Raw genomic sequence first — 12,143 nt, 5'->3', positions numbered from 1 at the left:
TCATCCAAAGTAAGACAGAGAAATAGTGACACTTTGAGTTATTTTACCAATCATTTAATCTATTGCAGAGCTGGTACCAGCAAACACTTTCTAAAGATCAATATAGTTTATTTACCAAAGTCTTTATCTACAGCTATATTAGTAAACAAGTGAATTGGAATTCTCCAAATAGAAAATAATTTCTTTTATAATATAGCATATCTCTGAAAGCGACTTGCAGGCATCTGGTAAGTATCATCGAAACAACACTAGGGAGGGGATTTTGGGGGAGAATGGATACATGTATATGTAGAGCTGAGTCCCTTTGCTGGTCACCTGAAACTATCAGAATATTGTTTTTTTTTTTTTTTTTTATCAGAACATTGTTAATCAGCTATATCCCAATACAAAATAAAAAGTTAAAATACAAACAAACAAACATTTGACACATCATACTCAAGGAAGACACGATTGCCTGAGGATGACAAGTCAAATTGAAGATCACTGGACAGAATTACCAGCAAACAGCCAGTGTCAAGAAGAGTCAAGAAGACACCCCAGGAAATAGTATCAGTAAGAAATGGAAGGAAATGAAAGCCAGGATATATCCCAGGTTTCACAACACACCAGAAATCTATCCAACTGAAAAGGATGCCAGGATCCAAACTACTCAGAAAATCAAGAATTCAGAATTTGGAGTGTATTTCTGTCCCACTAAAAGTTTCATTGAGATGGATACCTCTGGCAATGAATTATGAATTATGTCTTCTTCTTACAAATACAGTTTCCATTTAAAACCTCATATCTTAAATTACTTTAATTCCTGGATGTGCACAGAGCCTGCAGCAAGCTGATATTTCCCTATTCAATTTGGAATAGAGCTACTTCACAAGTAATTACATTAATGTAAAGCAGGGCACAAGATAACCCTGGCTGGCAGGTAAAACAAAAGTTACGTATGTCCATGTTTTAAATAAACACACAGATTTAAACCATTATGAAAAGGACATTGCAGGAGAATCAAGATGTTACTATTTGATGCCAATGGGGAAAAGGAGGCCCCTCTCTTACTTTTTATGAGATGAGTACAAGTGTTAGTGACTCACGTTAGCATGGAAACAACTTAAAACGTATCATTACAAAAGACAAATTTGAGTTTCTTGGAGAGAACTTATGAATGCAAAACTAATACCCCACAATCCAAAATTTAAAAACCAATTGTCAAAAAATTGTCCATAGAAAACAGTCTCGGTAAATCAGTTAATCAAAGAGATAATCCACGTCATATATGCACAAGTAAAATTTGCATAGTGATACTGTCATAAACACACTGGACAAAATGGAAAGACTTGGCTATGAGTCATGTTTCCTCATTATTAAAATGATTTGGCATTAATCTATTAAAATTCTATATAAAGTATCATTAGAGGGAATACAGTTTATCAAAATTATAAAAATAATAAAGTTAAATAATCATATTAACATTTTTCATGCATTTAAGCAAATATTAAGATATTATAGTTAAAAAAAATATTGCATTTACATAAGCACTTACTGTTATTTCCTTGCAGCAAGAATCTATGTCTCCCGCAAGAGCCTGAAGTTATTGCCTGTTAAAGTTACAAAAATAAGAATACGTTAATTTAAAATATAATAAATTTTAAATTATAGTAGTTAATAAGACTGTTTTTTGTTCATAAATAAAAAATATTATAACTATTACCACTTGATTCTGTTTTTTTCATGAATTAAAACTATAAAAGCCAAGTGAAAATTATTTCTCAATGCACATCTTAAATTAAAAATGACTTGGCATCACATTAATCTTTTAAAAGAAAATTTCAATTAGAGAAAACAAAAATGTCCCTAGTCGGAGAAAAGAATGTATTAATGCCCCTCCCCCACCCTCAATGTTTACAGGTAATTTGATCATTGGTTTGTATTGAGTGAATTTGAGTTACATACTCATGACAGGCTTATGTGTTCATGCTTATTCAGAATTCTCTTTGAACACATCTTTCTTAATTTGTCAAGCAAAGTTGAAAATAACAATAGGAAAGATCTAATCAAGTTAGAGAGACTACTTGGGAACAATTAGACATATATAAAGGACAATGCACAAGTCAAGTTCACTATTTCACTCAATATTTGATGAATTTATGAAGAAAAAATAAATCATTTGTAATATGCTTGATGTTGAGTAGTATCTGAATATTCAACTGAAGGAAAGAACTTGAGTAATTATCTAAATCACTCAGGCCAAAAGACCAATTTACAAAAATTATTCAGCTCACTGGGGCAAAGATTACTGGAGAAGCTTTTTCTTTGAATTATTTCTTAAATATTAATTTTTCTTTTCATGGTTGGATGTTACCAAACAGAGAAAGAACCATAACGTGGTTTGAATTAGACATACATAATCACAAATAAAATCATCTGAAAATACATTAAAAAAAATAAATGTTTAATCTTAAAAGAGCATGTTTATTTCTGTAAAACCACTTAAAAATATACTCTATTGAAACTTGATTTGGACTTAAATATCATTCCATTGTAATTACACATTTCCACTTTAACTGTTTATCCATTTTAATCTATTTTCCTTTTCCAGTTACTGCTAAGAACATAAGTCAACTTTTAACATCTTTTCCCCATAGTATGCTCAATGTTAGTTCTAAAAGCTCGATCTTGCCAAAATGCATCTTGCTTTATACAGTAAAGAGGTAACATTTAATACAAAATTGGAAGTGTTCTTTGTTTGATAAGCTTTTTCCCCCAATTAATCAAAATCTGCTGACACAGTATTGACCTAAAACATTCTTTACATATTTCTCTACTATGCTGAAATTTAAACAAAGGAAATCATACCACCTGGATTCAGAAAAAAACTATTTTTTTTCAAAATGTATTAAAAATTCTATAGTAAAAAAGAAATAGGCTTCTTTTATATAGGCAAATTAAACAATATTTTAGGGAAATAGTTATTTCCCCAATAAAATAACAATATAAATAATAAATTATTTACTATCAAATCCCTTATTCAAAAAAAGTGACACAATAGCAGTTAATGTGAGGTTAAACTTGCAGAACTTGAATACAAATAATTAATAATGCAGGAACTCCTTGGTTTATAATGTTTATGCTAGGAAGTGTTAGCATCTTGACATCATGCCCCATAAATTCAAAACCCAATTTATGATAATGTGGGATAAATCTTTAAGATATACTGGTATAAATTTGCTCTTTCATTATAAAATTAAATTTATACATCATAATATAATGCGTACAAATAAAGAATAATTTTTAGGTAATGATACAGCCATAGATAGTCAAAATATCTTTATGATTAAAAATAACATTTATTTCTATGAAATCTTTATAGACACAGCAATTATTAAGATACATAATCTTTCTTTGGGACAACAGAGATATCATTTCAAATAATTTTTAGCTTCCTTGTTTCACTATATATTTACATTCTTACCCTTTCATACTATTTTTTTTTAATTAGCTTACTCAATCTGTATCCAGGTCAAGAAGCAACAGTTAGAACTGGAAATGCAACAACAGACTGGTTCCAAATTGGGAAAGGAGTTCGTCAAGGCTGCATACTGTCACCCTGCTTATTTAACTTATATGCAGAGTGCATCATGAGAAATGCTGGGCTAGATGGAGTACAAGCTGGAATCAAGATTGATGGGAGAAATAACAATAACCTCAGATATGCAGATGACACCACCCTTATGGCAGAAAGCAAAGAAGAACTAAAGAGCCTCTTGATGAAAGTGATAGAGGAGAGTGAAAAAGTTGGCTTAAAATTCAACATTCAGAAAACTAAGTTCATGGCAACTGGTCCCATCATTTCATGGCAAATAGATGGGTAAACGCTGGAAACAGTGACAAGGCTTTATTTTTCGAGGACTTCAAAATCACCGCAGATTTTTCCTGCAGCCGTGAAATTAAGATGCTTGCTCCTTGAAAGAAAAGTTATGACCAACCTAGATAGCATACTAAAAAGCAAAGACTTTACTTTGCCAACAAAGGTCTATCTAGTCAAAGCTATACTTTTTCCAGTAGTCATGTATGGATGTAAAAGTTGGACTATAAAGAAAGCTGAGCGCAGAAGAATTGATGCTTTTGAACTGTGGTGTTGGAGAAGACTGTTGAGAATCCCTTGGACAGCAAGGAGATCCAACCGGTCCATCCTAAAAGAAATCAGTCCTGAACATTCATTGGAAGGACTGGTGCTGAAGCTGATATTCCAGCAGTATGGCTACCTGATGTCAAGAACTGACTCATTTGAAAAGCCCCTGATGCTTGGAAAGATTGAAGGCAGGAGGAGAAGGGGATGACAAAGTATGAGATGGTTGTATGGCATCACCAACTCAATGGACATGAGTTTGGGTAAACTCCGGCTGTTGGTGATGGACAGGGAGGCCTGGCATGCTGCAGGTCATGGGGTTGCAAAGAGTTGGACACAACTGAGCAACTGAACTGAACTGAACTTAATAGAAATCTGTCTGAACCACAACTTGCTTTGCTCCTGTTTAAATGACAGAAGCTACTAAATCTTGCCAGAGGTATTTGGAGAGTAAAGGCTAGTATTAAATGGTAGGAAATAAGTAGTTCCTGATTTTTAGATACTGATTTCATTTAAGATGGTTGAAGAAAGAGTAATCATGAGATGAAACACCTACATGCTTCTATTATTCAGTATGATTACTTTCCCTTCATCAAATGCCCAACCCTACATCTACTTTAGCTGACAGCATTGTAGGTTCTATCAAGGTTGAGATATTTGTGCTGTGCAAATCTTTCTTTACATAAGATTCAGTTTGTAAACTGGAAGTTGGAATGGGAGCCCTTGAACCCTGTCTGCTCTCTGTTGTCCCTCCCCAACTGCTGCTCAGAAGTCACCTATGTTAAAACTCTAGATTTTCAAGGAGCAAAGTCTGAAATCATTTTTCCATTTCAGTATGTTTTCCTTTCATTTCAAAAGCAATGGGTGGATAGACATGGGAAGCTGTTATTTTTCTGGGAAATAAAAAGGAAATGGAAGATAAGCAGATTTGGGTAAAAATAAAGGAAAGAGAGAAACAGACACTGCTTCAGGTAAGTTTGCAACATACATGGCAACGTCTTGGAAAACTGGTTGGCAAACACAGGCATAAAATAAGGTACTGCAAAGAAATACTATAAATAAACGGAACTTGGTAGACAACTTGTATATCTTCATCTTCCCAAATGTTTCATTTATTTTTAAATCTCTGATTTTCCAACATTTCACGTGATTTACAACATGATCCATATGATTAAATCAGACAGATTTTAATGTACTTATCTTCCCAAGACAAAATATAAAATACTGGCTCATTCCCAAGCAATCAAAAATATCTTATCACCTTTATATTATGCTAATTGCCTTAAAATTCTGCCACATCTTACACTACAGAGGTTGATAGTATAAGAACTGACTCAGAAACAGCTGTGTTCCCTAAAATGTGACTGTGGTCCCTGGTACCTTTGAGGGTTCTCTTCATTAATAAGCCAACTAACGTCTAATTACTTCTGGGGAAGAAAAGAAGAAGAAGAAGAAAAAACAACCCAAATTGGGTTCACGTTGCTGCTCTAAGATTCATACCCGAACTCCTGGAGAGTTTGCACAGAGATTTTTGGCTTCCTCTGATGTTAATTCTCTCCTTTAGAATGTTTGGAAGCTCAGCACCAAACCCTGATCTCCAGCTTGCCAAAAGACATGCTGATTTCTGGTATGGTTTTCCAGCTCTTTTGCTATTAGAGCATGATTTGACAATATGCTGCCACGGTAACAGAATTCATTAAGGGCTTTCAGTTTTGTTCTGCCAATGAGAATCTTTGCCTGCATGTGGTGCTGGCCTCTGAAGGTTGATCCATAATGTTTGTCTTATAAAGTCCTGTCATCTCATAGCATGACTGATGCTACAAAATAATCCATAATGAGCCAGGTTCTCCCAGCAAGAGCCACTCCCGGAGGGTAAGTTAGGCACTACTGGAAACTGCATTAACTTCTTCATCATCAAACTTGGGTGCTTAAAATAAACCACAGGAAAGTGGATACATCCCACAGTCCCATTCTGCACCACTGGGGTTGTGGAATGGTTTAGGACTGTAATCCTTAATGTTCATTCTTTACAATATCCCATTGTGGGGAAAAAAAAAAATCACATTCTGACAATTTTCTTTGTATAGTCATTTTCAGAGGTAAGGTTTGCTCAAAATAACCATGTGTTTGATACAGTAAAGGAAAAGCAAGTCAATTTTTAAACAAAAATTTTCCCATATGATTTCAGTAAAATATTTAATATACCTTCTATTATTTTCAGCTATGTTTTTAATACCACATAATTACGTTTTGACCATGTATTTGGTTTTTCACTATTGGATTGTTGTTTGTCTTCTATTTTTTTTTTATGGTGTGCAATGAAAGTCAAAGTGTTAGTTGCTCCGTCGTATCCAACTCTTTGCGACCTCATGGACTGTAGCCCATCAGGCTCTTCTCTCCATGGAATTCTCCAGGCAAGAATACTGGAGTGGGAAGCCATTCCATTCTCCAGGAGATCTTCCATCCCAGAGATTGAACACAGGTTTCCCGCATTGCAGGCAGCTTGTTTACCATCTGAGCCACCAGGGAAGCCCATGAGGTGCAGCATTATTAGCTTAAAAATTATGTACAATATTTTCATGTTAATGAGGACAAAGTAACTGGGCCAGTCCTCCTGGATTGGTCCCATGCTGCTGCTACTGCTGCTAAGTCGCTTCAGTCGTGTCCGACTCTGTGCGACCCCATAGTCGGCAGCCCATCAGGCTCCCCTGTCCCTGGGATTCTCAAGGCAAGACTACTGGAGTGGGTTGCCATTTCCTTCAATGCATGAAAGTGAAAAGTGAAAGTGAAGTTGCTCAGTCGTGTCTGACTCTTTGTGACCCCATGGACTGCAGCCCACCAGGCTCCTCCATCCATGGGGTTTTCCAGGCAAGAGTACTGGAGTGGGGTGCCATCGCCTTCACCTGGTTGGTCCCATAATGAAGACTTAAACTACTCTTGGGCTTCCCAGGTGAAACTAGTGGTAAAGAACCTGCCTGCCAGTGCAGGAGACCTAAGAGATGTGGATTTGATCCCTGGGTGGGGAAGATCCCCTGGAGAAAGAAATGGCAACTCATTCCAGTATTCTTGCCTGGAAAACCCAATGGGCAGAAGAGCCTGGTGGGCTACAGTCCTTAAGATCTCAAAGAGTCAGACAAGACTGATGCGACTTGGTACACAAACTACCCCTGCATTCTCTCTTTATATGTGTGTAAGGGGTACTAGGGAGAGACTGAGGATGAATCAGGAGGAGCAGCCCAGTAAGTACACTGAGAAATAAGTCAAAGTATATTATTGGATAAAGAGAGGAAATAGGCACCAACTTCACCTAAGGCAGGGATTCTCAAAATTGCCAATCGAAGGCACTTTTTTCCTACAGGGGACACTGGATGACGTCTGTTCACATTTTTAGCAGTCACTACGGTGGTGGTTGGGAGAGGGTGCCACTGTGATCAACTGGGTAGAGGTCAGAGATGCAGCTAAACATGCCACACTACACAGATCAGCCCTCCGCACCACTTCCACTTACAAAGCTGACCTGGTCCCAAAGGACTATAGCGTCATGGTGAATACATCCCAGTTTAGAGAAAGCTTAAAAAGCAGGGGAGAGGGCACATCTTATTTGTCTACAAGTTAAGTTAACATGCTTATGGGCCAAAGAAAAGAATAAATCTCCAAGGAGAATTGACCTTAGGCTTTGCAGAGGGCATTGGGGTCTTAGCACCCCCGAAGAGGTGAACCCACCCCTTCTCCACACCACCAGCGTGTTTTGCACAGGCGTGTTTTGCACAGGCGTGTTTTAGCGGCACTTTGAAAGAGCAGGCTGCAAATAAAGCCCCACCAGATGGCAGACCTAGCTGGCAGTGGAGAAAGGTAGAGAAGCCCTGGCTCTGAAACCATGCCCTGCAGACTTAGCAGAAAAGCATAACTGGTAGAAATCCTTGGGCTTGTCTTACAGAACAACAGAAACAGGAACAGCTTGTTCAAACTCCTTTGCTTGTAAATTGCCTCCACTGACTAAGCTCATTTTGGGTTTTAGTGTATTTTCTTTTTCCTTTCTTTTTTCCTCTCTTTAATTGCATACTTTTTCAGCTCCACACAGTCCGGTTGGTTTACAGAATCCTGGAGTCAGCTCCGACCCCAAGGGCAAGCCAGCTAAGGGTAGCTTTGACAGCAAAGCTGAGCCTAAGCACATGTACCCTGATTGGCCTGTTGAACCTACTTCTGCATGATGCAAAGTGCTTCCAATATGAATGTGCAGAAACATGTAACCCAGAAATGCCTGCCAGAGCATCTAGTACCACCCCTCTCCCCTGCCTCCCATCAACTTTCTCCTCACCTGAGACCATCCTGCTTGTCTCATCAACATCCCAAACCCCCATGCCTTTGGGGAGGCGAGACTGAGGCTTGTGCTCTGGCTCCTGGCTTGGCTGCCTTCGCCACTAAACCTCTGTGTCACAGATGTCCTTGGGCTGCATATAAGGCAAACAGCCCTGATTCTATAACAGCGCATGTGTTCTTTCGATCCCATCCCCTCTCAACATCTTTCCCCCTTTAAGTGACTGCTTTTGCTATGTTACACTGTCACTTAATTCTTTTTGTTAATATTCTGATACACTATTAAGTTGGTTTAATATCCCTTTCTGGACTTCTGTTTCAATTCCTTGGGAAGGAAGAAACTTCCTTCTACACTTCTAGATTCTTCTGGCTGGCCTAAGAATTAAATTGACATGAGAGAGATTAACAGGAGAAAATCACACAAAAACGTAATGCTGTGTATACACAGAGAAACTGAGGAAAGGTCAATAACTCGCCACAATGGTTGAAAACTTCATCTTAAATCCATCTTCAGCTAAAGACAAAGGAGGATGTCAAGGGTGATAGTTTGGGACTTCAAAGAAGAGAAAGGCAGTTGATCTGAAGATGGAAAAGGAAATTGTCGGTAAACAAATGTTAGCTGGGAGACATTGGGACGTGGAGAGGAATTTTAACAAAAGGACTTTGCTAAGTTGCCCTATCTACACATCTAGTACTGATTGTAGTTATACTTGATAATAGCTGCCTTTTGAAATCCCATGGACAGAGGATCCTGGTGCACTACAGGCCATGGGGTTGTGAAGACTTGGAAATGACTTAGCCAATAACAAAAACAACAACACACACACACACACACACACACACACGGATATATATATATATATATATGCACACACATGTGTGTGCGTGTGTGTGTGTGTGTAATTTATTCTGTTACTTCTCCTCATTCAAAACACTGAATTTTCATCTGAGCATCAATATTAGACTGTGTTGAAATCTCATAAAACAAGCATTCTCCTACTTAAAATGACTTACGTAAAGTAACTACTTCAGTGAGTGTAAGCAGTATTTCACTGTTCATTTAACATTACTGTCTCTCATTTCTTTCCTCTTTCCTTCACCACTTCTCCCCCAAAAAACTTTTTCTTTCTTCTTACCTTCTTTCCTAAACCTTATGACATTTATTGAATGCTTGCCCAATGCAAAGTTGCTTAAGACACAAAAATAAATAGGGAATGACCCCAATCCAGTCAGCATGGAAAGCAGGCATGGGCAGAAATGGTGTGTAACAACTGAGAAAGTGCACTCATCAAATCTGTACAATGTACACAACAACAGAAAAGACTTTGTTCCCCTATAAGAATTTGTTCAGGGCTGATAAATGGTTGTGCATTTTATCTTGTTAACATTTTTTGATTATTCAACCAGTCCATTCTAAAGGAGATCAGCCCTGGGATTTCTTTGGAAGGACTGATGCTAAAGCTGAAACTCCAATACTTTGGCTACCTCCTGCGAAGAGTTGACTCATTGGAAAAGACTCTTACGCTGGGAGGGATTGGGGGCAGGAGGAGGAGGAGACGACAGAGGATGAGATGGCTGGATGGCATCACCGACTCGATGGACATGAGTTTGGGTGAACTCCGGGAGTTGGTGATGGACAGGGAGGCCTGGCGTGCTGCAGTTCATGCGGTCACAAAGAGTCGGATATGACTGAGCGACTGAACTGAACTGAACTGAATCCTTAGGTAATATATTTCAATTATACAACAATAACAAAAAAGTGAAAGTATTAGTCACTCAGCTGTGTCCAGCTGTTTGTGACCCCATGGACTGAAGCCCACCAGGCGCCTCTGTCCATGGAATTCTCCAGGAAAGAATACTGGAGTGGGTTGCCATTCTCTTCAGTTCAGTCGCTCAGTCATGTCCGACTCTTTGTGATCCCATGAATCGCAGCACGCCAGGCCTCCCTGTCCATCACCAACTCCTGGAGTTTACTCAAACTCATGTCCATTGAGTCGGTGGTGCCATCCAACCATCCCATCCTCTGTCATCCCCTTCTCCTCCTGCAATTCTCTTATCCAGGATCAAACCCAGGTCTCCTGCGTTGCAGGTGGGTTCTTTACTGTCTGAGCCACCAGGGAAGCTCATACATGAACAAAGGAAAATGTAATTAGTATTTGAGGAAAATTCAGAATTTCATATTATATATCATTTATAAATGATATCAAAAGGGCTGATAAAATATTTTTAACAAGCATCTTGCAATCTAAATAAAAAGAGGGTTCAGCTGTGAATGACTATGTTTGTGCTTGAGGAGTTGGAAACAGATCTGGGTGAGATGCTCAACTATCATCAAATTTTCATGTAAAGGCACACGGGCAAGTGTCCAGCCAAGAATAAGAACAAAGACTCCAAAAATACGCTAAGAAGTTATTTTAAATAAATGCTATTTCTACTCTTAGTTTGCTTGATAAAAGAAATTATTTTCTTTTGAAGTATGAAAAAAAATCTATCAAAAGGTTTATTATATTCTAGTGCATCTAAAGATAAGCAATGTTTCTCATCACTTCAACTTTTATTCTAAGAACTACATAATAGTTTTCCCACATAAATTAGAAATAAGTATCTGTTTCTTCTGTTTTTTAATAAATTTTATTCATTGGAATAAAAAGAATTAATTACAATCTGTCATTAAAATTATTTTAACTATTATAAAATTGTAGGATAACTTTATTAGATTAATGTAATTTTAGCAATTTTAAAATGTTTCCTTCTATAATCTATGAATAATAAAAGGAAACACTATACAAACAATATAAAAATTGCTTAAGAATGTATATCTCATATTGACTACTCAAATTAAAAATAAAATTATACTGTTTTCCAGTATAAGCAACAGGAAAGCAACAGGAATTTGGGGATGTCTATTTTGGAATACTAAAGACACCACTGTTTTCTCTAATGAAATAGATATAGACCTTGTTCACACACACTTAAAAAAGTACTAAGAATGGGGTATATCATATTAATTAATAATACATTTTTAAATAATGAGATTATTTTCCATGTAAAAATATAATTTTAAAAATATGAAGTATTTAAAATAATAATGTTTTATATAATATGGACAGAGGAGCCTGGTGGACTACAGTCAATAAAGTCGCAAAGAGTCGGACATGACTAAAGCAACTGAGCACATATTCTAATGATATCAAAATATTCACAGTGATACCTGTATAGCAGAAGATAACTTGAAATTGTAAGTATCACATTTAAGTAAATATAAAAATACAAATTAACGTAAAATACCATTTTCTAATAATTTTAGTTTATAAGGAAATGGACATACTAGTGTTTTAATAAAAAAATATCCAGAAAGGTCAATACTTGTTAATGGCAGGATATTAATGAAATGATTTTAGAATATCTATAAATAAATCAAATGAACTATCAATGGTTGATGCTATCTGATGTCAATCATCACTATGAAACATGTAGGAAGGTCAGACACTAATTACATGGATTCTGGAATAAGACTCAGGGTATGGATTCTTATTCTGCTACTTCTTTATAAACTTAGACAATATCATCCTGTTACCCTCAGTTTCCTCATTATCAGAATACAGAGGTAGAACTGTTCCTCATTCATAGGACTGTGGGAATTAAATGAGAAAATACAAGTAAAATACTTAAAACAGAACCTGTAACAAATTTAGGATTTGCTGAA

At 36.9% G+C, this 12,143-nt stretch overlaps 1 protein-coding gene across 6 annotated transcripts in view; it reads right to left on the bottom strand.

Annotated features, from left to right (window-relative positions):
* The window catches only part of TENM3 (teneurin transmembrane protein 3), a 2,742,616-nt gene that overhangs the window by 1,964,518 nt on the left and 765,955 nt on the right, over nucleotides 1-12,143 (bottom strand). For all 6 annotated transcript variants that reach the window (XM_070781691.1, XM_070781692.1, XM_070781693.1 and 3 more), the window contains exon 4: nucleotides 1,535-1,589. The gene's annotated coding sequence lies outside the window, so the exon portion shown is untranslated. The remainder of the gene's footprint in view (nucleotides 1-1,534; nucleotides 1,590-12,143) is intronic.

This window comes from Bos indicus, chromosome 27 (genome assembly GCF_029378745.1).
Source record: "Bos indicus isolate NIAB-ARS_2022 breed Sahiwal x Tharparkar chromosome 27, NIAB-ARS_B.indTharparkar_mat_pri_1.0, whole genome shotgun sequence".
Classification (NCBI taxonomy): Eukaryota; Metazoa; Chordata; class Mammalia; order Artiodactyla; family Bovidae; genus Bos; species Bos indicus.
Note: the sequence above shows the minus strand (reverse complement) of the source record. Positions and strands in the feature narration are given on the sequence as shown.